Source organism: Lissotriton helveticus, chromosome 11 (assembly GCF_964261635.1).
Source record: "Lissotriton helveticus chromosome 11, aLisHel1.1, whole genome shotgun sequence".
Taxonomy (NCBI): Eukaryota; Metazoa; Chordata; class Amphibia; order Caudata; family Salamandridae; genus Lissotriton; species Lissotriton helveticus.
In genome coordinates this window covers 802,812,170-802,839,448 of record NC_136072.1, presented here as the reverse complement: position 1 = coordinate 802,839,448, position 27,279 = coordinate 802,812,170, and the positions used below count along the sequence as shown (strand labels likewise).

Genomic DNA, 27,279 nt, shown 5'->3' with positions numbered 1-27,279 from the left:
CACAAATTGCGACCAGCCTCATGAAAATTGATGAGGCAGGTTCATTGCAACCCTATTGGGAATCGCTATTGTGTCTGAGACACATCAGTACATTTCATTTTGGCAGAATCTTATTGCGAGTTGCGAGATGTCGCAATTAGAGACTCGCAGAATGAAATGATCGTACGTGTGGCCCCAAATGTTTACATTTTGTGTATGGGTGATTGTGGCGGTAAATGGGCCTAATTGTATGGGAAAACAGGAAGCTTGCACAATTGTTAAATTAAGGGGTCACCCTCCATCTCTCTCAGGCCTACCACAGATCATAAGTCATACACCAAAATATACACACACCTTAATGTGGGTGTTCAGCGCGAACGTGCATCATAAGGTACTCATCAACTAGTAGACCTTGTCGACTGGGGTTTTTGCAACGTGGGGTCACCATGTTGGAATTCCATACATCTGATACCCCCAAATCATCCCCTGGCAGGCGTCCAAAGAGTCCTCAGGCGCCAGCACACCGCCAAAGATGCACCCACTGTTGGCACGTACTGATAAAAGCAGTGCAGCCAGCACTCACAAATCTCCATTCTCCTTTCAGCTAGGAGAGAGCCCCAGTTAGCTCTCTAGGCACCACCTGCCACTGAGGAGCCCCCCCACCCCCCTGCCGCAAGGTGAGTGGAAAGGCAGGGAAAAGAGAATGGTTACAGATCACTTTGGGGGGATACAGCAGCATGGCATGAGACAACCAGAAAAACTGCCAATTCAGTTCAGGAGGAGATATGTGATAAAGGAAGGATAATGTATGATTTACTTATACCCTATTTATTATTGTTTGATCCGAACTACATAGCATACATGGTATCTATGAACACAATTGTAAATCTTGCATTGATTCTGCTTTTCCTCACAGGATGGCTTAATGCCCAGCAGATCATAGTGAATAGACTGTCTCAAATACAACCAACATTACACAGATATTACTAAGGACATACTTTGACATCACTTCAGTCGACGAGACTGCCAAGAAGTTACAACTCAAAACAAAATATATTTTATGTAAGCCATGCCCCAACAAACACTCTGATACTCCTATGCATCACATAGCACCAAAGGAATATTTTGGGAAGGGTTGCCACATCAACAGCACAACCATCTGTAAATCAATTTACTCTATACCTGGGGTCTCCAACCTTTTTGGTAGTGAGAGCTGCTTATGATAACTACAAATCTTCTCCAGCTACTAATATTATTAGAGAAATAATAGTAACCACATCAGACGAGATTACATTAGTGGCCAGGATATGCAAGATGATCAGGAACGATCACCTCAGCGCATCAGGCGCGGTTGCCAGTAGTAATGGAAAACTGCTTTTCCAATACGGAATGCCTCCACATTGGTAATGCTTTTAACAGCTGTAGCTGTAATGCCCCTAGGACCAAATTAATATTAGTAAAGGCTAGGGGCGCTGCCCTAGATGAACCCTGGTACTCTCATGTTCATAACATAGCACCAAATCTATGTGAATAAATTAATGAAAAATGTATTGTTCAGTTACTAAAACCTTACAATTAAAACAACATTATACAATTCTTCTTACATTTCATACATTAATATGACCGCATAATTAAAAGAAACTTTTCATCAATGTATAAAAGCAAGTATAAATAAAACCATCCTCATTGCCCACAGTTAAGCAATTTCTTCTCCACTATTTCTAAAAACTTCAAAAATCTACCCGTAAATTGCAAGCTTTCTCCTTGTAAACTGTCTATGACTGCTTGTCGGCATGTTTGTATAATTTGACTATTAAAGTCCGACCTTAGCAGCCTCCTACGTTCCTCCATTAGTGCAGGGCAGCTACAGATGATATGACAAATGTCTTCCCTCTTGTAATAACAGAGGCGACACACCCTCTCACTACTCATCAATTTCCATGTAGAGGTATCTCCAAGAAATTGGCTATTTCCAAATCGGAGATTCATCAGCTTCAGCTTTGCCCTTTGGCTATTTGAGTCTCCTAAATATCTTTGGGGTTTTAGCATACCATACGAAGCAATGACTGCTTCAGCAGGATATAGTCTGCACGATCCAGCAGGGACAAAAGGATAGGACAACACGGCACAGCTTGCCTAGTATTCATTGTAAAATTACATTTGTGCCAAAATATAAATCAAGGGGTCACTTTGATCGAATAAATAGAGGGTCTATGATTCGAATGACCAAGGAAATAGAGGCTTTACAACACAGAGTCCACGGACATACATTCAGTTACTTTTGTAAGTAACCCGTTGTGGGGAGGTGAGGAAGCGACAATGATCACATGGACGACTGCTGAGGTAGCGGACCAACTATGGGCGGAAAAAGAGAAATTTGAATCATGGGGTATTGAGATGATAAGAGAAAAGGAGGCCTATCCACAGTTTCTAAAACCGAAGGGTGGAGACAAACAGTTTAAGAGGGTCAATGAAGAAGGTGATAGGGGAAGACAGAAACTAACGAAAAGTCCACAAATGGGCAATAAAAATCAGCAATTGGGTACAATGGCGATCTTGAAAGGGGCAAGGAGTAGCTCAATTACCCCTTTAAGGGACAATATTACCCTTCAGGCTGATAACTACACTGAAGCCAAGGAGAGCAAAACTTTACTTAAAGTCGGACTGGTCCTGGCTACAGAGTGCCTTGAATGTCAGGACAGACAAAGGTGTAAGAGAATGACAGGATATAAACCATCTTGTTGACCACAAAAATAAAGGTGACACCTGTGCATGGAATTTAGAGGGTCTGGCAGTAAAGGTAGACATCTGCTCATGGAACATAGAGGGTTTGGCAGCAAAAGTGGATGATCATGAATTCCTAACATACATTGGAAGATATCAGATAATCCTTTTTCAAGAAACATGGGCACAGGAGGAAATTAAGTTACCAGCATACTTATGCTATAGTAAACCAGCAATTAAAATAAAATTGAAGGGGTGAGCAGCAGGAGGTTTGGCCATATATGTTTCAGTGGCCTTAAAAATAAAGATCGAAGAAGTGGAAATCAACCATTCAAACATTCAAGCAAATAAGGTCTGGCCAGTTAGCACAGGAAATAAGATACCTTCTTTGATGATAATAAATGTATACATTCATTCTCTTGGCAGCAAAAAATAAGAAACAATAGAGATAATACTGAGCCTATTAATAACATTAAGCACGATGAATCTAGTCCCTTAGATAATCTTGACAGGGCATTTCAATATGAATTTCTTCCATGGGGCACCTAGGGATCAAATATTGGAGGAGATTGATCAATTTTGGCATATCCCGGCAATTGATGTAACTAAACAACGATTAGACAAAATGGGTAAAGATACAGTGATAAACCTGGAGCATCATGGCCTTCGTGTTTTGAATGGCCGAGTGGATCCGGACATCCCAGCTCAGGCGACCCATTTTACGGCACAATCCAAAGCTATTATTGATTACACTTTAGTGTCTCTCCCATTATACCAATCAATAATAAGTTATAATCTGGGAAATAGACTGGAAAGTGATCACCAACCACAAATGATCAGCCTCAACCTCCATATTACCCAATACGAACAAAGCGCCCCTGAGTTAGGGTAACCTATGGGTCTAACCTATAGAAGGATAAACTGGACTGTAAATAATATACAAAAGATCGAACAGCAAGCAAGAGACCAGTGGGAGGAAGAGTTAAATAGAATAGCTCAAAATCCATTGACCCTCTGGGAGCAGTTCATAACTAATCTAGTGGAGAAAAATGCTCTGCGTTCAAAAGGCATGGTAACATCGGCTACATCTTTTCCCCAAAAAATGATTGTTCAACTTAAGATAGCGAAAAGGAAATTGAACAATGCGCTGAGGGTCCTAAGAAATCAACCATCCTCTAATGTCAGGAGTAAGATATTACCAAAACTGAGGTCACTCTATAAAAAAGAAGTATGGCTACAAACAAAAACTGAGCTTGATCTGTTCTGGTGTAAAATTAATTATGCAGCAAAACGTAAAGATGCACGTGAAATTTGGAGACTGGTCAATCAAGCCAATGGTGGGAAACAACAACAACTGATTACAAATATATCGGAAGAAGACTGGGAGAAGAATTTGGGTTAAATGACAGGTTACACCAGAAATATAATAAAACCAACAGAAGTAAATTCAGTAGAAAATACAAGGGTCAATGATAATGAAAGGACAAACGCCCAGCAAATGATCCAGCGGACAACAGTGGAAAAAATATAAGTTCCAGCAGACGGAGTAGTGCACCAGGGCCAAATGGCCTCCCTCAAGCACTATTTAAAGAAAATCCACAATATTGGGCAAAGAACTTGTCAAACTTGTTCAATTATGTTTTATGGAAGGAGGAAGTCCCAGACAAATGGAGGCGCTCAATTTTGGCTCCGATTTACAAAGCTGGTCGCGTCTCGGATCCTGGTAACTACTAACCCTGGGCGTAGTGTGCGTAGTGGGGCTCCGCGGAGCTACGCGAAGTGGGCGCAAAACTACGCCCACCCGTGCACTCCACGTAGCCCCACTACGCGCCGCCCGCCTCCCTCCCGCCCTCCCTAAATATGCAAATAAAAGGATTTAAAGGTTTTAAAAACACTTACCTGTCCGCCGCGTCCCCGGGGCTCCCTCTCCCGTCCCTGGAATCGCGCCGCCGCCATTTCGGATACTAATGCGCATGCGCGGGCGGCCGCGCATGCGCATTTCTCATGAGAAATGCGCATGCGCGGCCGCCCGCGCATGCGCATTAGTATCCGAAATGGCGGCGGCGCGATTCCAGGGACGGGAGAGGGAGCCCCGGGGACGCGGCGGACAGGTAAGTGTTTTTAAAACCTTTAAATCCTTTTATTTGAATATTTATGGAGGGCGGGAGGGAGGCGGGTGGCGGCCGGCTACGCACCGTCTGCGGAGCGCGCGTAGTGCCGCCTGGCTACGCCCGCTGCGCAAAATGCGTAGGAGACGGCACTACACGCACTCCGTGCACGGAGCGTAGCTGGCCGCCCACCCTTAGTAACTACAGTCTTATAGCTTTAATAGATTGCAAAGCAACGTTTTTTGCTAAGTGTCTGCTAACAGAACTCACGACTTGGGTTGCTGCCAGTAGTTTACTCCCAAAAAACCAAACAGGGTTTATTAAAGGCATGGGGACGATTATTAATATTCAAATGCTAGTGCTTATAATGGAAATGGCCAGAAGCCATAAGATGAACCTTCACTTATGTTTTATTGATTTTAGCTCAGCTTTTGACACAGTGCACAGAAATATTATTTGGAACAAGTTAACAAAATTGGGAATCTCATCGAGTTTGTTGAGAGCGATACAATTGCTATATACTAATACTTGGACGAGAGTAAGGTTGGGCCAAGCCACAGTTTTGTCAAAAAAATGGTGATAAGGGACGGGCTGAAGCAGGGGTGTGTTTTGGCCCCAACCTTATTTAACTTGTATTTAGCTGGGATTTCATCAAGGCTTAGTGAAATTAATTCTCACTCTCTGACTGTAGCAGGTTTTAATGTTTCACATTTACTTTATTCCAACTATATTGTTTTAATAAGCTATACCAAGGTGGGTCTGCAGAGATTAATTAATGAAAGTGCACAGTATGCCTCCACTCATGGCCTAAAGATTAACTTAAAAAAGACTAAAACAATGCTGGTGACTAGAGGGTTGGCTGTAAGACCAAAATTGAGAATGGAAGGTACTGTATTAGAATAGGTCACTGAATATAGATATCTGGGTGTTATAATAGATGCTAGGGGCACGGGTAAAAACCAGTGCGCTGCACTTCAGAGAAGAAACAACTCATTAATTGCTGCATTTTCCATGCTTCAGAATAACTTAAAAGGGCTTCCCCTAAACCAACTATTACAAATTATGTCAGTTAAACATGTGCCAACTCTTGCATATGGAGTAGAGACCTTAAGAGGTTGTGCTGACAACACCATAGATAAGCTAGTGACAGGGACCTACCGACGCCTGTTTAAACTTCCGCAACATTCTTCACCGGCACAAATCTGACTTGAGTTCGGACTTAAACGACAGAACTTAAATAGCTTAGGAGCTTATTTAAAATTCTGCCACAAAATTAGAAGGGATAATAATTCCTCGCTTATGACAGTGGTTTGGGAGGCAATATGCGATAATAAACATAAGAAGGCACATGAATATTACAAACTGGCGATAGATACGTTCAATGCGGAACAACTATGGGCCTTACCTCTTTCACAGGTGGTTTTTAATAAAGCTATAAAAGGGTGCAGCAAAAAATTGTCGTCTTTATGGGATAAAGCAGTACTGGCAAAGAGTTCCCATGCATTGGCAGTTATTGCTTCGTATGGTATGCTAAAACCAAAGCTATGTAATTAGAAAAGCATTGTCAACTCAACAGCGCTTTCCCGCACCACATCAACATACATTCAGTTACTGTTAACTTCAACATATGACATCATCAAGTACACATCATATCAAAGCTATATATTTGGTCACTGTGTGGCCAATGAACTTGTGACACAGTTTTATCAACAAAATAGTCATCAGTGTTGTTTATCGTGTCCTGTGTACGGTATTTGTAGGGACAGCTTTGTCCTCACATCCTGCAGAGCTTGGGGTAGCAATGCTATGCCGCTGGCCATGTGCCCTGCAGGGCGACACAGAGGGGATAGAATCTTAGCGCTGCTTTGCTGCTAGATAGGATGGGAGGTTTCCCCCAAAAAGGTTACTATAGGTATAGGGCTGCTCCTCCTATGTTCATTGCCTTACAGTTTCCGAAGTGGGCAGGGTGAGGCCATGCGGTTTATAAGGAGTCAGGAAGTGGGGCAGGACCCCTTTTGTGGTTGGGATCCCCACTCAACCCACCCTATATAATAAAGAAAAAAAACTAATTAATACAAATAGAAAAGAAAAATACGTTTTGTTTTGAATGTGCTCCTTCAGTTTTGCAAGGAGGGTTAACAAGGGAATCAATCCTAAAGCTTTATACAATGACAAATACCTCCAGGTAGCGGATCTTGGAGCCAAAGGGACATTCCCCTGGAAGTCATGGCAGCAGGGCCTGAGATGGAGTGACGGATCTCTTTAGCCCCTCAAGGGACAGTTGGAATCCTGAGCATCTGTGGAGACTGCCCGGGCCTCGTTCTGACTTGTCAGGAGCATCACACAAACATATGATTATGGAGGCAAACTACGTTAAGTGAATAATCTGTAAGGAATTTAAATGCCCTGGTGCTGATACCACCAAAAGGACATCTCCGGCTTTCTCAGCTGTTCCGGGAAATCGTCAGTTTCACCAGGATCGCCCGTAAGCGAACCCAACCTGCGTGATCAATAAACTTACTTGAAGTGGCGTAGCACAGGCCCCTGCAGTGCGGGGGACCAACCTTTAGGGGGCCCCTACAGCAAAATTCTCTGGTAGGAGAGTTCCCTATTTAGCCCGGAGGGGGGCCCTCCACGTACCTTACAAGGGGGCCCCCTCAAGTTTCGTTTGCCAGTGCTTACTGGCAGCACAGTTCTATCAACAAGCGAAAGAGTGGTCAGTGTCATTTATTGTGTGGCTTGTGTTGTGTAAGATCACCTTTGTCCTCAGATCCTCCAAGGGCCAGGGCTAGCAATGCTAACCCCGAGGCAGTCTGTGTGACTTACTTTGAAGGTAATCCGCAGGCATTTTTGGGGCACTGATCTCCTTGGAGGTCATTCACCGACCTCATTAGGGCACGGATTCCGCCCCCCCCGAGGTCAACCATTTCAGCACACAACACGTGGTGAAGTTTAGCATTGTTAAGACCAAGAATGTCAGTTCCCGCACCTCTTACCAGATATATAGTAATTAAACTTTGTTTTTCTCTGCAGGATTTGTTAGCCGCACTCTCGTGAGAGCACTTCCTTCCCTCTTCTTGGGACAGGGGGAGTTCCCAGTGCGGGTAGAGATGACACTATAAGAGGGAAGGGGGCAGGGACACGGTGAACCCATCTGAGCTGACACTTGTCTGAGGCAGAAGAACAGACCTGTGAGGACCCTCTGATTGAACTCACAGACGCAGAGCCCCTCGTTGCAGGTAGGGAACGCTGCTCGCCCAAGTGCACACATTTTACTTCGCCCCCCTTTGAATGAATGTTTGCTATATAAATGAGTGAAGCTGTCAGTGGTGCAGCCGGTGCAGTGGCACCGGGACAGCGAGGTTGGAAGGGCCCCGCCTGCCCTGCATTGCTTCCTGTTATTTAAGAGGATTTTCGGTCCCATTAAAAGAAAAAAATACAAAGCTGGTCTTGGGCCTGGCTTTGTGTTTATCCCGTGTGAAGGTTGGGTGGGGCACGAGGAAGTAAGTGGATAAGGGATAAATTGAGAAGACTGAGAAATGGTATGAAATGAGTGGGTGAAAAAAATAACAGAAAGGAGAGGCGGTAAGCAAAAGAGAAAAGAAGCGAAGGACGAACAAAAGAGGCAGCATTAGAGAATGAAGAGGCCAGCAAAAAACCAAGTTGTTAGGAAGGAATGAGATAAAGAACAGTGAGAGAAGATAGACCGGAAGAGGAGGCGAGGGTAAAAGGAAGGAAAGAGAAGAGTGGAGAGAAGGATCGAGAGAGAAGAGAAGAGAAGAGAAGAGAAGAGAAGAGAAGAGAAGAGAAGAGAAGAGAAGAGAAGAGAAGAGAAGAGAAGAGAAGAGAAGGAAACACAGGTACAATAAATAACGCAGAGACCAGTAAACAGGGACGTAGCTATCATTAGTTAAACAGGTGCAGGGACACTGGAGTCCACAGTGTGAGGGACCAACTGAACCCCAGATATGTCTGTTTTTTAGTTGCAGACTCGGTGTGGGGTATTTCTGTTGCTTGAATTAGGGCCCCTGACCTCCAAGCTACAGGCTACATCCAGGCTGTATGCAGAGATATGTTTCTCTAAGGGCTGCACATATGTCACTGGGGAAACAACCTTTACAACGCAGTTTTTGCATTGCACTACCTTTACAATGCAGTTATTACAACACAACAGCCTTTACAATGCATGCCATTACAACGCAGCCATGACATCGCATTCATTACAATGCATGTCATTACAACGCATGTCACTACAACGCATATTATTACAATGCATACCATTACAATGCATAGTTTTTACCTTTACACTATCCAACACTTACCCTACTGTTGCACTCACTGGAGTGGGGATAGTAATTTTTAACCCTACACTATCCAACACTTACCTTAAGTGCAATGTAATGGTATGCGTTGTAATGGTATAGTGCGATGTAAGGGAATGCATTGTAAATGTAGTTTCTAAAAATGCGTTTTGATGGCATGTGATGTAATATGCGTTATAATGGATGTTGCAATGTAAAAACTGCATTGTAAAAGCATGCGTTGTAAATGTTTGCGCTGTAACATACATTCATGTCACAGACCACCTCTCTGCTAGCTGGAGTGGCTTGATGGTACAGGGTTCCATGCCTGTGAGGTATTTATTGCTAGGTGGAGTGGGTCTCCTAGGGCCACATTGTAGCTACACCTTAGTTCGCGCTCGTTGGCTGTGTGCATATATGATTTACTTATTTGGACGGAGTAAGGGGAAATGAACAAGACATATATACAGGATGCAATCCCACACACCAGAGTCGCTGCTGACTGACTCAGAACCCCACATTTTGGAGGCACGCGCCATAAAGAAAAGGAGGTGTCATCTTAAAACGGGAACATAAGCAATACGGTCAACGGACGGAATTCCATTCCCTTACCGATATACCTTTGGAGCCGGGAACCGCTTGGTCCACAAACAGAGAATAATGAAATCCCATAATAGTCTTAGGAAGGATGCATAAATATTCCTTCTAAAATCTGTGACTTATAGCCAAAAAGAGGCAGCACAGATTACGAGCTCATGTCACCAGCGATATAGATATGAAGATCCCTCAGCTTTTATGACTATTTGTATGTTTATGTCGGCCCTGATGAAGGTGGTATAAGTCACTGTTCACCGAAACGTACGTAGGCCTCATACACCCGAGAACTTTACCAAGGCGGACCAAGGAAAATTAAGATGAATCCAGAGGATAAAAACATATGAGACTCGTGCCATACTGATAACACTGAACTCATGTCACTTTTGGTCCTTGCATCTCAGTTGTATTGTCTGTTTGTTGTGTTGTTTAAATCTCTGCACAGTATGTGAGTGTATTTGTATGAGTAGAATGGATGGTGAGATAGTTGGGAATGTTGTAGATAATGCTGAATAATGTTTTATAATTGTTCTTTGGGGGTTAGGAGTTATTGTATTTGTAATTATTGTGTCACAAATTGTTTTTCTACCAACCACAAAAATGAGCTGTAAAAAATCTAAAAAAAAATGTTTTGAATGAAATAATGCAGATAGAAGAAAATCATTTTTGAAAAAGAATAAATAATATGAAATCAATCTTTCTGTCTACTACATAATATGTGTGCAGCATCTTTAGAGAATCTAGTTTGATTTATTCACATGTAAAAAAATTTGATAGGTCAATTCAGAGGTTCCTTTTTGCTTGCAATCCCACACCCGACCATTACCATCTTGATGCCCTTAACAGGAGGGGAGAGAGGCAGCACACTGGAAAAAAGGGGTAAATGGGATGCCGTGACTCTGGAGTTCAGAGTCCAAAATAAAAAGACCCAGCAATGACTACACTCCGCAGACCCCTGCCGCATGCTGCAAAAAACACTAACTTCTTCATTTTGTGTAGCACCAGCCAATGACCACCAGGCACGCAATCTTGTCCAGCTTCAATCCAGACAGAAGTGAAAAAGCCTTAAAATATCTGGTGGACTAATTATCCTAGACTACTTACAATGATAGCCCTTGCTCGGAGGAAGAGGGCTCACAACCTTCTCTGAGCTTCACTTGAAGGGCAATGGCTCTATGCCTACTCAAAGCTGTAGTGCAAACCTTCCTAAATATATGTTACATGGTGTTTAGACATAATGTCAGAAGCAAAAATATTGGGGGACAAAATATATCAAGGAAGCAAACATTGTGAAGGCACATTTCTACAGGTAAAGTTTTACTGTATATAACTCCACATATATGTACCTTAATGATATATGTATCTTCAACGTATGTAGATGTGGAGTTAAGAATAGTAAATATAAACTTTCCTATTTGCACTCACCTTTTCGATTTTTTGGCCCTCGGTATATTTGACATGATTTTCTGTCCACACAATATTTTGGGTTTTAATATTGCCAGTGATTCATATGACATATAAATGTAAATATGTGCACAGTACATTTTCTTTTATTTTACTTTGGAGATTTATAGAACACAGTCCATCTCAATCACAATACAGACATCTTAACACAGAAGGCAGACATACAACAATCAGTATAATTCACAAATAAATAAATATCATAGGTATACATGGGACAATAATAAACAGGTAGATAAACATGAACATCACACTAATATATACCTAAAGGGTGACCATCTTATGTTGTTAATAAAGGATAAGTCAATGTGCGTATCTCTTTTTTCATAGTGTTAACACGTGACTCCACGATAATGTTATTAAACATAGTCTTCTGGACTTCAGGCTAAGTAAGGTTGTGATTATATAAGGGATAAAATACCCCATGCTGCACATTATAAGGATATTGCAAGTCACCGAGGAGTTCCATAACCATATAGAGGAACGAGGCCGAGATCCTTTGTAAAGTTATGGACCTCCGAGGTGACTTGCAATATCCTTATCATGTATGCCATGGGGTACTTTATCCTATATAATACATGGTCACACCATCACCTTTCCCACAAACTACTTAAAACCTTGGTGCGTAGCTCTTTCATATGCAAGAGCAAGCATGTTTGCAAACATGGAGATAAAAAATGAAACCTTTAATGCTAAATTAAACACACCAAAAATCTTTTAAATAACAGGCAGATATTAAAAATAGTTCAATACAAATTCGTGTTTTTTTTCTTTTTTTAAACAAAAGCAGCTGCAGTAGCTCGGAATGTGTAGAAACATACAGAAAGATTCTAGCTTTTCTCCATCTAAGGAGTGCAAAAAATAAACATGTTCTCTCTGCTTGTCATAGTAAGCTATTAAAATAGAGCACCGGAAAGGAAAGCAATGTTTAGTTTTCGTTGTTTTAAACAGCTGCTTGAAATATGTTCCGTGACCTCACCTGCCTTTCACCTCAGCTGATGGCTCTGGCAGAAAGGCTCTGTGGCGTGAGAACACGACTGTAATAACTTAGAATCGTGGAGTTCTGAAGTCTTTTCTTTATAATCGGTGACTATAGTCATCATTTATACAGAAATTAGAGATGTGCATTTATACAGGGATTACAGGTTATATAAGAGAACAGTTCCCTTTATTATTAAATGCAAAGGACTGCTTGAGGGTTTGCAGTTTCTTGAATTTCAGTATTTCTACTGTGAGTATTTCTTTGTTCCTTGAAATGCTGTCTTTTCCTAGAATCATTACGTTCTGAGTAAGATAGCGAGGCGATTTACGATGGAGAACATTATGTATGATGTGTGCTCCTCTAAGAATGTGTCTGCTATCCAAATGGAGGTTCCACAGAGATCTTAGACTTGGAGAAACACGATCTGTCCTTTTTGTGTTAAAAGTAACAGAAATTAAGTGTGAAAGGTTCTCTCTGGAGCTGCTCCTGAACAGAGAAATTCTGTAGTCAAGGCAGGAAAGAACTAATGATTGTGCTGGGGGTTTGGAAGTATTTCAGCAGGAGCAAGTATTTTAAGATTTGAAGGGTGCATATATGCCATGGTGCTTTCTTGACTGTGGGTCACATATAATCCTGTAAAGAGACGTTGCTGTCCATTAAACATGCCTAGATTGTTTGCTAGATTTATAATGAAAGGCCTGCTTCTAAGAGGATTTGAGTCCAAAACTAAAATCCTGTTTGAGAGTTTGGCGATGGGTATTCCTTCACTACCATGACATACTTCCCCTCTGCCTTATTACAAGTGCATTGGGTTATAATGCACTTGTAATAAGGCAGAGGGTGTAATTGTGGCATTAGTAACAGAGTACTCATCCAAAGTCTAAATTAGACCCTAAGACAGTCACCTTCACATTTTTTAATACCATGCCCACTCTGGTGTAAAAAAAACATTGGGGACCCTCAGATTGAAAAAGTATTTTTTTTCACAACTCTATAAAATTGGCAATGTTTAAATATGTATGAATATATTTGAATATTGCAACTGTTGCTTTAAAAAATAAAATCAAATACATTTAGAGGCCCTCCCCCTTTTACACCTACTCCCAGCCAGGATATGAGCGCCAACATATTTCTGTAATGGCGCATTAGAGTGGGCTAGAGCTGCACTGTTTTGTCAGTAAAAACAAAGCACTGTTATCAGCATGAGGATTCTCTTGGAGCTTACCGAGCGCCCCCGCCCACCCCCTTCCTACCCAGGGGTGCTCGCCTCCCAGTCTGAAGAGCTCTACTTCAAATTATGAGACAGGATGCAATTGTTATTAGCACTTAAAACCAAGAACATTTGGAGCGTGGTTAGAGAGTCAGAAGTGTGTCTTCATAAGGCCCAATTATATTGCATCTGTGTCTTGTTTGGAGCTTATTTTCAGGTAGATCTCGGTGTGATGGGCACTTAGTGCTTTGTTCCAAGCTTACACTTAGGGGTTGAAAGGTGTAGGAGCCAGGATGGAACCATGTGCAACTCCACGGGGGAGGGATGGGTAAATATATTCCCCTATTTTAGGTGTGTACAACTGTCCTTCACGTAGTGGTAGATATGGCAGTAGCTTTGGCTGGGTTGGGGTCAAACAGTTTTCAGCTCCCTACAGATTTCGCATCTAAATTGCAGTGCGTAGTTTTAGGAAGAGAGTACACTGAGTAAAAGGAAACTACAGTATATGGCGCCACCTTGTGGTGAAGCAGCGTTAGCTGCAGCCTGAAGGAAAAGGTTAGGCGTGCATTTGATGATGTCAATGTTGCAACTAGGCCCAGGTGAAGTTTAAATTACCAGGCATAGTTCATGTACTTTTTTGAATTTTGCATTAGTTTCTTAAGCGATATTACGAAAATTATGCCATGTCATGTAATTATTAACATGTCACTTGCAGAATAAGGCAGCGAGTCAGAACGTGAGCAGCGGGGGCTTATGCCCAGTGTTCAAGTCCTAAAAAGGAGTGGAGGGACTCACCAAGTTAGGCAGAATGGGTGTGACATCACCGCAGATGACATCAACTTGTGTGACACCACAGGAAGTGACATCACTGTGTTTGACAATACAAGAGAGGACATCACGGAGTGTGACATCGCATGTGGCATCACAGAAAGTGGCATCACAACCCATGACCTCACAAGAAGTGACATCAGATTTAAGACCTCAAATATGTTTAGCAGGTCCATAAGGAGTACATTTGAGCACATTACAATATTTAACAAATTAGATTTTGCATTGGGGTTGTGGCAAAATATTCACAACACAGGCACAAAATCTGGGCCTCAATTTATACATTGTTTTTTTTTTAACCGTGCCACAAAGAAATTGGCAACAAGGAGAAATGTGGCAGTAAATCTGTCCTGCTTAATTGTTTACAATGTCTGTATTTTAAAATATCTTATAGGGTTAGAGCACCTGCTGCAGGGATATTTCTGTGTATTTCTGTGCCAGCTAAATCTCAAGAGAATTATCACAATGGTAAAATAACTATGGAGGACAACGTATTTGCTGTAGAGATCTGTATTTTGCCTAATCCTAGTTCTGAATCATCGTGGCATAGATGTTTAATATGTCTCCTGCAAAGCACATTATGTAACACACAGATGACAGATTTTTATTTGATATAAATGGGTAAGTGGGTTACTGCTTTTAAGACCGAGATACTTTTGTTACTTGCAGTTCATCAATCAGTCAATCAATCAATCAATCAATCATAATTCATAAATTGAAATCCTTCCAATATAACACAGTAGGTATGAAGGACATGTGGCTCCCACACCTCGTAACCCTCACTGTCTTATGTAACACATCATTTACATTTAGGGCTCCTGGTTTTATGGTATTTATTTTTGTAACATTTTCGTCTGAATTTATCCATATTTAATTTTTGTTAATTTTATCTGTATTTATCCACACTTATTTTTATAGCAAGCAAAAGAAGGGGCTGCAGCTGGTATTTTTTCACATTTATTTAAATAGCCAATGCGCGCTTGCATTCGGTTGTTATAGATTTATATATATATATATATATATATATATATATATATATATATATTTTAAGGTTCACAGTTTACCCAAGGTACAGGGTGCACTCACAGACAGCGCGTTCAAGTTCTGGGGGAGATATATATATATATATATATGCCAAATTAAGTATAATTATTACATTCATCTGAAAACTTTGCCATTGTAGTACAAGCACACGTTTAAGCTCCTAGAGTGAGAGTGCTTGTGAGGACCTAATCAGCTGTTTCCCTTTGCAACCCGCCCATAGTCGTGTAGCACTTTTCATGACGTGTGTAATTATTGGTATACAAAGCAGGATCAATGACATAGGACAAGTTGTGATCCACTGTTATATGTGCTTCCAAGGAGCTCCTATACTTTGGCTTTAAAACGATCTTCAGTACAACACTGAGAAGGATGTCCTGTAATAGCTACAATGTGCAATGTTTCAAAACAATAAAGACAAAATAGACCACCGGTGTCTAATTCTTGAGAAAAGTTATACGTTCCCTATCGAGAAAAGCAACCAGCAGTAATTGTTCGCCACACACTGCACGCCAGGGGTACATGCCGATCTCACACCCCATCCTGTCCAGCTACTATTATTTTGTGGCCTTCCCTCTACACACCCTGCTTCGCCTCCCACCCCCAGCAGCTAAAAACTTCACTCTCGAAATAGTGCACTCTGAAACCCTGGTCATTTAGAATGAATCCGCGCTCATGCTTCTGAAAAGTCAGAAGTTTAAACATCAAGAAACAGAGGAACATAGCATGCAGCCTGTAGACGGGATCTACACTAGCCCCATCCAGCTATATTTCTTTCTTTCTTTATTTATTTATTATAAGTTTTGTATAGCACTAGCTGGACCCGAGGGTATCAGAGCGCTTCACATCAGGTACAACAATGAGCCTTAACGGCGATGAAAGATTGATAACTGGACAGTTCAAGAGGGTATCAAAAAACAAGAACATACAGATCATAATGACTACAAGGGTTAGGGAAACTATGAGCATCCCCTTACAGTTCAGGTGGCCTCCAGGAAGAGGGCTTTGAGTAAAGTCTTGAATTTTGGGAAGTGGGAGGTCATTCTGATGTGGGGAGGGATGGCGTTCCATATCCTGGGAGCATTACCTGCAAAGCATTTGCTTAAAGTTTTGCGTTTCCTCGATTTCAACGGGATGAGAAGAAGCGTGTTGGAGCTTCTGAGGGTCCTGGACTGGCCAGCCCTTTTGAGTTTCGCAGCCAGGTATTCTGGTTTGCCTGTGTGGAGGGCTTTGTGTGTAAGGCATGCTGTTCGAAAGTTTGCTCGTTGTTCAATAGGGAGCCATTTCAGGTCCTTGAGCGCGGGGGAAATGTGGTTGAATTTCTTGGTTCCTGTGACCATTCTAGCCGCGGCATTGAGGGTGATTTTCAAGGGGCCTAGGTGTGATTTGGCTGAGCCGGTCAAGGTTGAGATTCCATAGTCAATTCTGGAGAGCACCAGAGCTTGAGTGACCTGTTGGAGGTCCTTGGGAGGCAGGAATGGTTTTATTTTGTAGAGAAGTTTCAGATTGAGGAAAGCGCTTTTGGCGGAGTTAGCGATGTGTTTTTTCATGTTTAGTTTGGGTCTAAGGTGATACCTAGGGATTTGACCGAGTCTTTTGGCTTGAGGGTGCCATTGATGGCATCGATGGCTTTGAGCCATTCTTCAATTTGTTTTTTTTTGTCTCTGTTGGAGATGAGTAGAACTTCAGTTTTTTCTTGATTGAGCTTTAAGTGATTTTGTGAGAGCCATTGTTGAACGACTTTGAGCGTGTCGTTGAGTTTGAGAATGTCATCCATACAGGTGGTTTCCAGATAGAGTTGTGTGTCATCAGCGTAGAGGTGGAAGGGGATGTTGGAATTCCTGAGTATTGTGGTAAGCGGTTCCATGTAGATATTGAGAGTTGGGGGGAGAGCATTGACCCTTGAGGGACACCTCTACTGACGGGTAGGGGGTCGGATTCAAAGTTTTTGATTTTTACTCTTTGGGAGCGATTGTGTAGAAAGGAGGAGAACCAATTCAGTACCGTCAATTCTAAGCCTGCTCTATCTTGAAGGGATTTTAGGAGCAGCGTGTGATCAACAGTATCAAAGGCGGCCGAAAGGTCAAGGAGAATGAGAATGCAGCATTGGTCAGAGTCAAGTGATTTGTGCAGATCGTCTATGACGTTTAGGATTGCAGTTTCAGTACTGCATCCTTTCCTGAAACCCGATTGGTGGGGGTCAAGGAGCTTGATGTTCTCTAAGTGTTGGGTTAGCTGTGGGAGAACACATTTTTCTAGTGTTTTGGATAACAGAGGGAGATTTGACACGGGTCTAAAGTTGCTCATATCTTCTGTGTCTAACCCTGTTTTTTTTAGTAGCGGCGTGACTTGGCCGACCTTGAGGCAGTCTGGGATAGTTCCTGAGCTCAGCGAGCTGTTGATGATTTTGCACCAGATTGGAGCTAGGGTGTGTTTCAGGGCTTTGGTCATGTTTATAGGAAGCTGGTCCAGGGAGTGGGATGACGGTTTGGCGGTGAAGATCAGGTTGACGATCTCTGTTTCCTGAATCGGCGTGAAGACGGACCATTGAGTGGGTGGGATCACTAAGGTGCTGTCAGTCAGTACTGGGGAGAAGTGTGGCTCACTGGTTAGAGGCGGCAGACCCGTAAGCAGAGAACGGCCCGGGACCAGGGTTCGATTCCCGACGCGGCAGGGTCGTGGACCAGGGTCAGCGGACTCGATAATTCTCGCCTCGGTGCCTACTCTAGTCAGAAACCACACTCGGCAACTCTGGGCATCAGCTTGCCTCATCTTCACAAAGGCCCCCTCAGACCGCCGGGGATGCTTGGTCGCACCTTAGAGATACCCATCAGGGACCATCTCTCAGGGTGAGCCAGGACGGGTTCCCCAGCGGTCGAAGCGTGGAGATACTCCTCCGGGAGTCGATTCCTAGCGCTATATAAACCTGCAATAATAATAATAATAATAATGGTCTCCTTGGGAAAAGAAGGGGCGGTGCTGAGAGAAAGGTCGATCTTGATGATTTTTTCGTTAAAAAAATTGGCGAAGTTGTCGCATTGTTTTTGGGAGGACACTGAAACGGATTTGATAGGTTCGGATGTTTGACTTCTGATGATGTTGAAGAGCTCTTTGGGGCGTTTTTTTGCGTTTTCTAGAGCGGAGCAGAAGAAGGAAGATTTTTTTTCCTTGATGAGCTTGTTGTAGTTTCTGCGTGCCGTCTTGAGTTGTTCACGGTGAAGGGAGGATGGATTGAACCTCCATATTCTTTCAAGGGATCGGAGAAGTCTTCTTTCGTCATTGATGTCCGTGGTGAACCACGATCTCGATGGAATGTTTCTGGGTTTTTTTAATTTCAAGGGGGCCAGGCGGTCAAGGGTGGTCGTCATATTGGAGTGGTAGAGAGAGGTGAGGTCAGTGGTTGAGAGGTGCTCCGTTGAGTTTGGGAGGAGAGTGTTTAGTTCGTCTTCTAGGATGGCCTGTGGGACTTGGGCAATATTCCTTGTCCATTTGGGGGGAGCTTGTTTTATGGGTCAAGTTGGCGCTGGTTGGTTGATGCGGAAAAGAATTAAGTGGTGGTCTGACCAGTCTACTGGAATGATGTAGTCGATGGTGATTGTGTGGTTGTCCGCAATGATTGCATCGAGTGTTGCTCCTCTGTAGTGTGTTTCTTCAGAGCAATGTTGTGTCAGATCATTTTCTAGCAGAAGGTTGTTGAGGGATTGTATGAGCGGGTTATTTGTATCGTTCCATCTAATGTTGAGATCGCCTAGGATTATGTTATTGGCGTTGTTGAGCGCACATTGGGTGATTAGGTCGGATAGTTGCGTTTCGAATTCCTTTGAATTGCCTGGTGGGTGATAGAGGAGATGGCAAAGTGTAGAACTCTTTGCACTGGATTTGATGCTGATAGAGAGGCATTCGAAGGAGCTGTATAGGTAGGGTGCGCTTTCCGTGATGTCGAGGTTAGTCTTGTGAATGATGGCTACACCTCCACCTCTCTGCTTCTGGCGGTCTTTGTGCGTGATTGAAAATCCTGGTGGTACAGGCAAGTCCATGATGGGGGCTGACAGGGAGTTGAGCCAGGTTTCTGTGATGAAGGCAACATCAATATCATGTGAGAGGATAGCTTCTGCTAATTCTGTTGCGTGTTTTGAGGCGGATCTGCTGTTGATGAGCATGCATCTGATGCGAGGTTGTTCAACGGGCAGCGCCAAGTTGGATTGGGCTCTGGTCAGGGAGGTTAGGTGTGTCGGGGGTCTGTGGAGTCTCAAGGGAGGATGTTCCCTGCCTATTCCTGTGATAACTGGGATAGAGGATTTGGGTGATGAGAATAGCCTGAGGACCCGTGTGAGGGTGGGCGGGGTCCCTCTCTGTGGATGCTGAGAGGTGCTCAAGTTAGGGGTCGTGAGGTGGGTGTAAGAAGAGGCGAGAGTGGTCACTTCACGGGGGGAGATAGTGGGTTTCGCTCTACTCGGTTTGTCTGTTCGCATTTCTGCCTCTGGTATAGTGACGTGTGGGAGCGATCTGGTGGAGGCGAGGGTCGGAATGGGAGGAGGAGATTTGGGCAGACTGGGAGAGGCGGGGTGAGGGGGCGTGAGGGCTGTTGGGTGGGCACTTCGATTTTGGTTAGGGAAGAGAGGGTATCATACATGCCTCGGATCAGCTTTTCGAGCTGAACTTCCAGCAGGGAAAGACGTTGCAATATATTGTTAGTGTGGGTAGAAGGGGGAGGGAAGGTGGTGTTCTGTGTTGGGGGTGTGAGTGCGCATGTGGCGGTGTGATTGTTAAGGAACAGAGGGCGTGGGAGGCTAGGTGTCGGCTCAACAAGAGGGATCTGTGCGGGTGAGTCCCGTGAGAAGATATCTTTAGGGGGGGTAGAGGTGGGAGGAGGAGTTCTGTCTAGTTGGGAGGAAGTTTGCGATGTGGGGGGTTGGGAGTGTGGGCCAGGGAGCCATTGGGGATGGGAATGCGAGTGGGGTTCTTCTCTGGTGATCTGAAAGTCATTGTTGGTGTGGTGAGGTGAAGCGGTAGTGGGAGTACTCTCTAGTTGTGGGTGGGGATCGAGCTCTATTTTAGAGTGAGGATTATGATTGGAGGGGGGGAGGGAGTGGACGGTGGGAGGGGTTAACTCTGGTGGCGGGGTGACGGTGGGCGGGTTTTGGGGCTGTTGTGGGAGGAGAGGGGGGTGAGGCTCTATTGTAATGGGTTGAGTCTGAGTGGAGGGAGTGTAGAGTAGGGCGGCGGTAGGAAATTTCAAGGTGGTGGGCGGTTGGTGCAGGTTGGCATTCGTATGGGGGTGGGTGGCATGAAGGGGGTGCTGGAGTTGGGTCCTGTGGCTTCTTGGGGGTTGGAGTTTAGTCAGATAAGCGTTCTGGGTTTGAGGCAGGGTCGGGGTGGAGGTCTTCTTTAACGTGGGGAAAAGGGAGTCAAAGAACTCGAGGTTCTCATTTTTAGCCTGGATTAGGATGGTGCCATTATCGAAAATGGTAGTGGAAATGGAGCCGGTCAGGGACTGGTGTTTTTGCAGGGAGATGGTAAGTTTGCGACTGAGTGCTGTGATGGTGGTTTTGACGACTAGGAGGTGGCATTAAGGCTGTTGATCCAGTGGTCCGTTCTGACCGTGTAAAAGATGAAGTCCATTTTTAGCTGACCTCTAGATGAGCAGTGGTACGTGTCTACGATAAGTGTTTCTGGGAGTTGTCTGATGATTTTCAGTTTTAGGAGTTGTTTGGCTTTGTTCGAAAGTCTATGGCAGTAGGAAATGGCGAAAGCGTTTTGCCCATGTGGAGTTAGGTAATTTGTGGTTAGGCAGGGGTCATCGTTGGAGTGGCTGGCTGGGGGCATCTTGGAACGTATAGGAAAGAAGAGGGACTATTAAATGTGCGGAGGGGTCGCAGTTTGCAAAACAGGGGGTAGAAGATCAAGGCAAGGGCCGTGGAGAGGTGCTGAGTTCTCTAGGTGGTGAAAGGGCTGTATATTGTCTAGGAAACGGTAAGCCAGGGGCCAGCACGGTTGTGTGGCCTAAGATATCAGCAGGAGGGTCGAGCTGCCTTAGAGGAGTGAAGAGGGTAAGGGGCTTTGTAGCGGAGGTGGTCGAGTTACAGTTGGCTGATTTGCTAATGATCAGCGTGGTGATCCTGGGCACTTCTCTTTTGCCAGGGTCTTTGTTAATAAAGGTGATGAATGCAGGGGGTGGAAGTCTGAACCTCTCCTGCAGCTATTTTTCTTGAAGGTAAGCATGGGGGTGATGGACTGCTCCTCTCCTTCGGCTGAGGAGATCCAAAGAGAGGGCGTCCTTTGTTATTGCAGTCAGTCGAAGTTGGCGGCCATTTTGGGGTCAGGCGGCCCTAGATCGATAATGGAGAGGGGGTTATACCTCCCCGGAGGCTTTCTTGTTCATGTCAACTAGTTAAGAACCCTGGTAGGATCGTGTGCATGTCGGCGAGTTAATAGAGGAAATTAGTCGTTTGTAGCCCTAAAGAGCGCCGAATTAGCCGGTACTGTTGATGGATGGCGGCCATCTTGAGGGCAGGCGTCCCGGGTTTGTTGAAGCGAGACGGAGGTCGGGAACAACTTTCGGCAGAAACACGATTTAACAGGAGCGGTCTCCTCGTTAGAAAGAATGTCTCTCTGTTGGAATGGATCGTGGACCTGTCCTTAGCAGTTCCTTAACTTCCGCCGAGTTTCCGGGTCAGAACAGGGCTTCTCCTGCTTACGGTGAGAGGCGGGTGGTAATGCCAATTTTGAACAAGGGCTGTGTGTGGGGAGGAATTAGTGCTCCGGAGTGAGCTGATAACCTGTTTGGTCGATTCGTTCGTCCTCACCCTGTTTGTGGGGACTCCTGTTGAGGTTTCTTCTCCGTGCGGGTCACCACCATATGAGCCGAGCCGGGGGGGGGGCTCCGGTGGTTATTCCGGTTTTGGAGGCTCCCTCGTCCCGACTCAGTTTCTTCCCGCTGTCACCGGTGCAGGACACTTACGGGGCGCGTCTGAGGAGGGGTTCGGGGGGGGTCGCTCTGGGTCGGGATTTACACTCTTGTGATCCCTCTTCCCTGGAGCTCATCCCATCATTCCCAGTCAGGAATGAAACCACGACACCTGCACCATATGTAGAGCCCAAAACCCGAGTGATTCAGGCATGAAGGATCGCTCACCTCTCCACTTAAAGCGTGGTTGACTACAAAAGACTCTAACAAAAGACCCTCCCCCCTCCCTAGCGCCATGCTATTTAAATAATAAAACATAGACGTGTACCCTCCCTTTCACTTACATTGTCTTTGAAGTGGTGGGGGGGAGGGGGCTATTATGCACACACACTGTGACACAGACACAACCACGATTAGGTGCAAAAAACAAATTAGGAAAAGTCAGCAGGGGGTTCGGGCAGGCAGAGTGCATCCAAAGATCTACATCAGACAGAGCGGCGTGGCAACCCTTGGCTGGAGCATGGCTGTTTCGGAATCAGTTTCAGCAGTATTTTAACGTTTCTATTTATAAATACAGACAAAGGAAAAATAGTTTCCCGTCTGTATTTATGTGTAAAAATCCATTTAAACGGAAAACCGGGAGCCTTATTTATATTGATATACACACATATGATTTATTGTCAATGTAGAATCTGTACGTGTGATGTAAAGCATTCTGACACCCTGCTGTAATGCACGCACCTTGTTTGTCTCGGAAGTGTCCAGGAGTCACGATGCTTAACACCCTGTCTCCCCCTCGTCACCCCCCGGATGCCAGGAATACACACCAGCACCCGACAAGTAACCAAGGGTAACACAGGGGAACAAAACAAGGGTAAGAAAGGGAAAGAAAAATGGCGCTCCACACTCCTCTTCACTCAGATGATGTATTCTCCTCTGGTGATGGAACAGCTGTAAAATGAAATGAATGAAATGAAATGAATGAATGAAAGTAAACTTATAAACGCGCAACATTGCCCGAAGGCATCAAGGCGCCTACCAAAGAGAATCAAAAAAGAAAAAAGGCTAAACCAAAGCTAAGGGTATGCTTTACCAAAGAGCCATGTTTTTAAAGCTTTTCTGAAAGAAGGCATTGAGGGTAAAATCCTGATCTCCAAGGGAACGATATTCCACCATCTTGGAGCAAGATTGGAAAAGGCTCTGCCTCCCCATTTAGCTCTACGCACTCGAGGCACAGTAAGGAGCAATTTCGCCGAGGAGCGAAGGTTCCTCGCAGGAAAATACGGGGAGAGGAGATTTTGTATACCTCCGGTCTCTTTCCTGTTTAAGGCACCATACACCAGGCATAACACTTTAAATGAAATCCTGGCGTCAATGGGGAGCCAGTGCAAAGATTTCCTGGCAGCGGTCGCAGACGACCTTTTCGGAAGGTCCAGGACAAACTTCGCCGCAGCATTTTGCACCGATTGAAGACCTCGCAACAGACCTTTATTAGCTCCGGCATATAAAGCATTGCAATAGTCGAGCCGAGATGTTATCAAAGCTACGACAGTTTGTTTCCGAGCTTGCACAGACAGATAGTACTTAATTTTGCGCAAGATTGCAATGATGCCCCAGCAGGTAGAAATAGTCCGCCTTACTTGAAGAGCCATGTCAAGGGAAGGATCAATCATAACCCCCAGATTTCGTGCTGCCCGAGTTGGAGCCGGACAAGTCCCCAGGGATTCGGGCCACCATTCCGCCGACCAGATGTCTTCCTTCTCGCCGAATACGAGGATCTCCGTCTTTTCGCCATTTAGCCGCAGTGAATTGTTAATCATCCAGAGGGCAACTGCCTCCATACAGAGTCTAAACTTGGAGGCAGAGGAGCTGACAGGCTGGGCGAGAGACAGCAAGATCTGCGTATCATCGGCGTACGACACTACCTCCATCCCGAAAGATCTAATAAGCCTGGCCAGGGGGGTCACATAGATATTAAACAGGGTCGGGCTTAACGCCGACCCCTGTGGGACCCCCCAATTCAGCGGCAGGGATGGAGATAGGAACTCTCCCAGCTTCACTCTCTGTTCCCTCTGGTCCAGGAAGGAGGCCAACAAGCTTAACACGTGCCCCTCCACCCCTATCTCCCTCAAACGAGATGTTAGAACTAGGGGAGACAGGGTGTCAAACGCAGCTGTGAGATCCAGAAGGATCAGCAACGTACTTCCGCCCTTGTCGACCGTGGTCCGGATATTATCAAGCACCACGGTCAGGGCGGATTCCGTGATATGACCCCTCCGGAAACCATGCTGCGAGTGATCCAAAAGACCAGCGGAATCCAGAAAGGAAGAAAGATGCTGGTGTAGATGGATTTCCAGCATCTTTGCTGGGGCTGGGAGCAGCGAAATGGGGCGGAAGTTTTTCAGCACTTCAAGGTCCAATGACGACTTCTTCAAGAGCGGCTTCACAACCGCTTTCTTCCATTGGGAAGGAAAAATGCCTTCACTTAAGGCCTTATTCATAATTTGAAGTAGCGGGGGCAGGAGAGTTTCCTTACATTGTTTAAGGATATGAAGAGGACAGGGATCGAGGGGTGAGCCGGATTTGGTCTTGGTCAAGAGGACTTCTAATTCCTGTAAAGAAAGTAAAGGAAAGCAAGACAGCGAGATCGAATTTGCAGGTCCGACTGGCTCAGTAGAAGAGGAGATCTGAGGGACGGGGAGGGCGGGTGGAGATGCAGAGATCCTTTGGAGCTCAAGAGTCGAAACAATACCATCAATTTTGTCCTGAAAGAATTTGGCTATGTTATCACAAAGCTGCTGTGAATTAGTAACAGGATCAGGGGTCTTCAAAGTGATTAAAGAGTCGACGATGTTAAAAAGCTCTTTCGGTGAAGTAAGAGCCCCAGTGAGGTTTGAAAAATATTCTTGCTTAATTCTAATGAGCTCCGCCCTGTATTCCCTCAGAAGATTTTTATGAGATTCTCTATCCTCCATGTTCCCACTAGATCTCCAACATCGTTCCCGCTTTCTGCAGGCTTGTCTTAGTAGCCTTAGGGACTCAACATACCAGGGAGCCGATGGCCTTTTTCTAGCACTATAGCGCAAAGAGAGAGGTGCAAGCACATCCAGCGCTGCAGAGGTAACATCTTCAAACCTCTGTACCGCGGAGTCAACGTCCTCATCTCTTAGGATTAATAAGGTAGAGGTTAATGGCGCCAAAGAATCATTAGTCCCCTTCCTCAGATTCCGCTTAAGTTCCATTTTGCTGGGGCCTTTCGGTATATTATTAGTAAGAGCGGTCTCCAATAACAGTGGAATGGCGAAATGATCTGACCAGGAAAGCGGCATAGGTGCTTCAACTGACAGCCGTCTATCATTTGTAAAAACTCCATCCAAAGTATGGCCCGCCTGATGGGTGGCACCCTTGACTAATTGCTGCAAGCCACAGGCAGATAAAGTATCTAGGAGGCAGAGGGTGTCATTTACCTCTGAATTTTCCAAATGGAAATTCATGTCTCCCAGAACTGTAACAGACTCAGATCCGAAATATGGTTCCAGAATAGTGAGCAAATGGTGAGTGAAATCCGCTCTGGACCCTGGGGGTCTATATATGAGCACCCCCTTAAACGGGATGGAGTGAGATGCATTGATGGAAAAATGCATAGCTTCGATATCCTCACCAGGAACAGATAAAGGCGTCGTGTGACACGAATAAGAGTCCCTATGCAGGATACCAAGCCCTCCGCCAACACGTCCCACTCTATCAAGCCTAACCAAGGTATAACCATCTGGGACCGCCTCAACGAGATCAGGCCCCGAGGATTCCCTGGCCCATGTTTCCGTTATGAAAACCCAGGAGGGGTTATTTACCCCAACAAAGTCTTTAAACGAGACATTATTCCTGATCAAAGATCTAGCATTAATCAGATAGCCAAGCTCTCTGGTTGTATCTGAAGGACGGTCCGCCAAAGGAATTGTATTAAAATATCGGCATGAGGGCCCAGCAACAATGCAATGGGACCTAAAACATCCACAGGTAGAGGACGAGCGTACAGCCTCAGGGGGGAGCGTATAATGGCAAGGTACTCGAGCCGGTTTCAGATCTAACAATACCTGGAGAGGATACCAGAGTCGTATGGCGTGGCTCCTAAAACCGTTAGGCGTCCTTTCGTCCAGCTCGTCCTTAGCGCGGACGGGCGCAGACGGGCTGGACTCTGGCGTGACTCCGGCGTTACTGCGGCACACACGCCGTGCGCATGCGCCGTGCGCTAGCATCCTTGCATTAAAATAGGGCTCAGGCTAGTCAACCTAAGTAAGAACAGTACGTAACTCTAATCCCCTCCCTTCTGTTCTCAAGAAATGTAGTGTAATGCAATGTGTATTTACCTTATGCAAATGTGGAGAAAACCTACACGAAAATATGTAATCTGGGACTGTGAATTTCTTGAATGATGTAAGGTACCTATGTAGTAACAGGGACCTAAATAGAGAGCAACTCATTAATCACTACCATACCATAGAGACGTTATTCACTTTGTACTGACCAACTCACCAGGTCTATTAAATGAGACCGTGTCAAAGTGGGACTTGAGGGCAAGGCTCTTCAATGGTTCCGCTCTTTCCTTTCGGACCGGTTTTTTAAAGTGGCCATTCCTCCTGGTCAGTCCTCGTTCCATCCTCTGGGGTTAGGAGTCCCTCAGGGATCGGCGTTGAGCCCCACGCTGTTCAACTTGTATGTGAAACCGCTAGCTGCCGTAGTTAGACAATCTGGCTTAACCATGACATCTTATGCCGATGACACGCAGCTAGCGGTGACACTCAGTGGGGACCCTGAGGTGACTGCCCCCAGGTTTCGCGCAGGGCTTCTTGCCGTGGCGGACTGGATGCGTATTAACTGTTTACAGTTAAACGCCAAGAAAACCGAAGTCCTGATTTTCGGAAAGCAAGCGGATTTGTGGGGAGATCAATGGTGGCCTCCTGAGTTGGGGGTGACTCCCATTCCAGCGGCCGAAGTGAAGAACTTGGGGGTCTGGCTGGATTCCAACCTTTCTTTTACCAGCCATACTAAGAAGATCGCAGCCACCTGTTATGGGATTCTGCGAGGACTGAGACCGGTCCTTAAATTCTTCGACCCCCCTACTCGGCAACTGGTGGTCCAAGCCT

At 44.9% G+C, this 27,279-nt stretch overlaps 1 protein-coding gene across 2 annotated transcripts in view; it reads left to right on the top strand.

Annotated features, from left to right (window-relative positions):
* Window positions 1-7,957: 7,957 nt before the first annotated feature.
* LOC144791969 (interleukin-1 receptor antagonist protein-like) overlaps window positions 7,958-27,279 on the top strand; it is a 63,755-nt gene continuing 44,433 nt past the window's right edge. Inside the window, exon 1 of one of the 2 annotated variants that reach the window (XM_078666829.1) lies at window positions 7,958-8,050. The gene's annotated coding sequence lies outside the window, so the exon portion shown is untranslated. The remainder of the gene's footprint in view (window positions 8,051-27,279) is intronic. The other variant, XM_078666830.1, reaches the window with a different exon arrangement.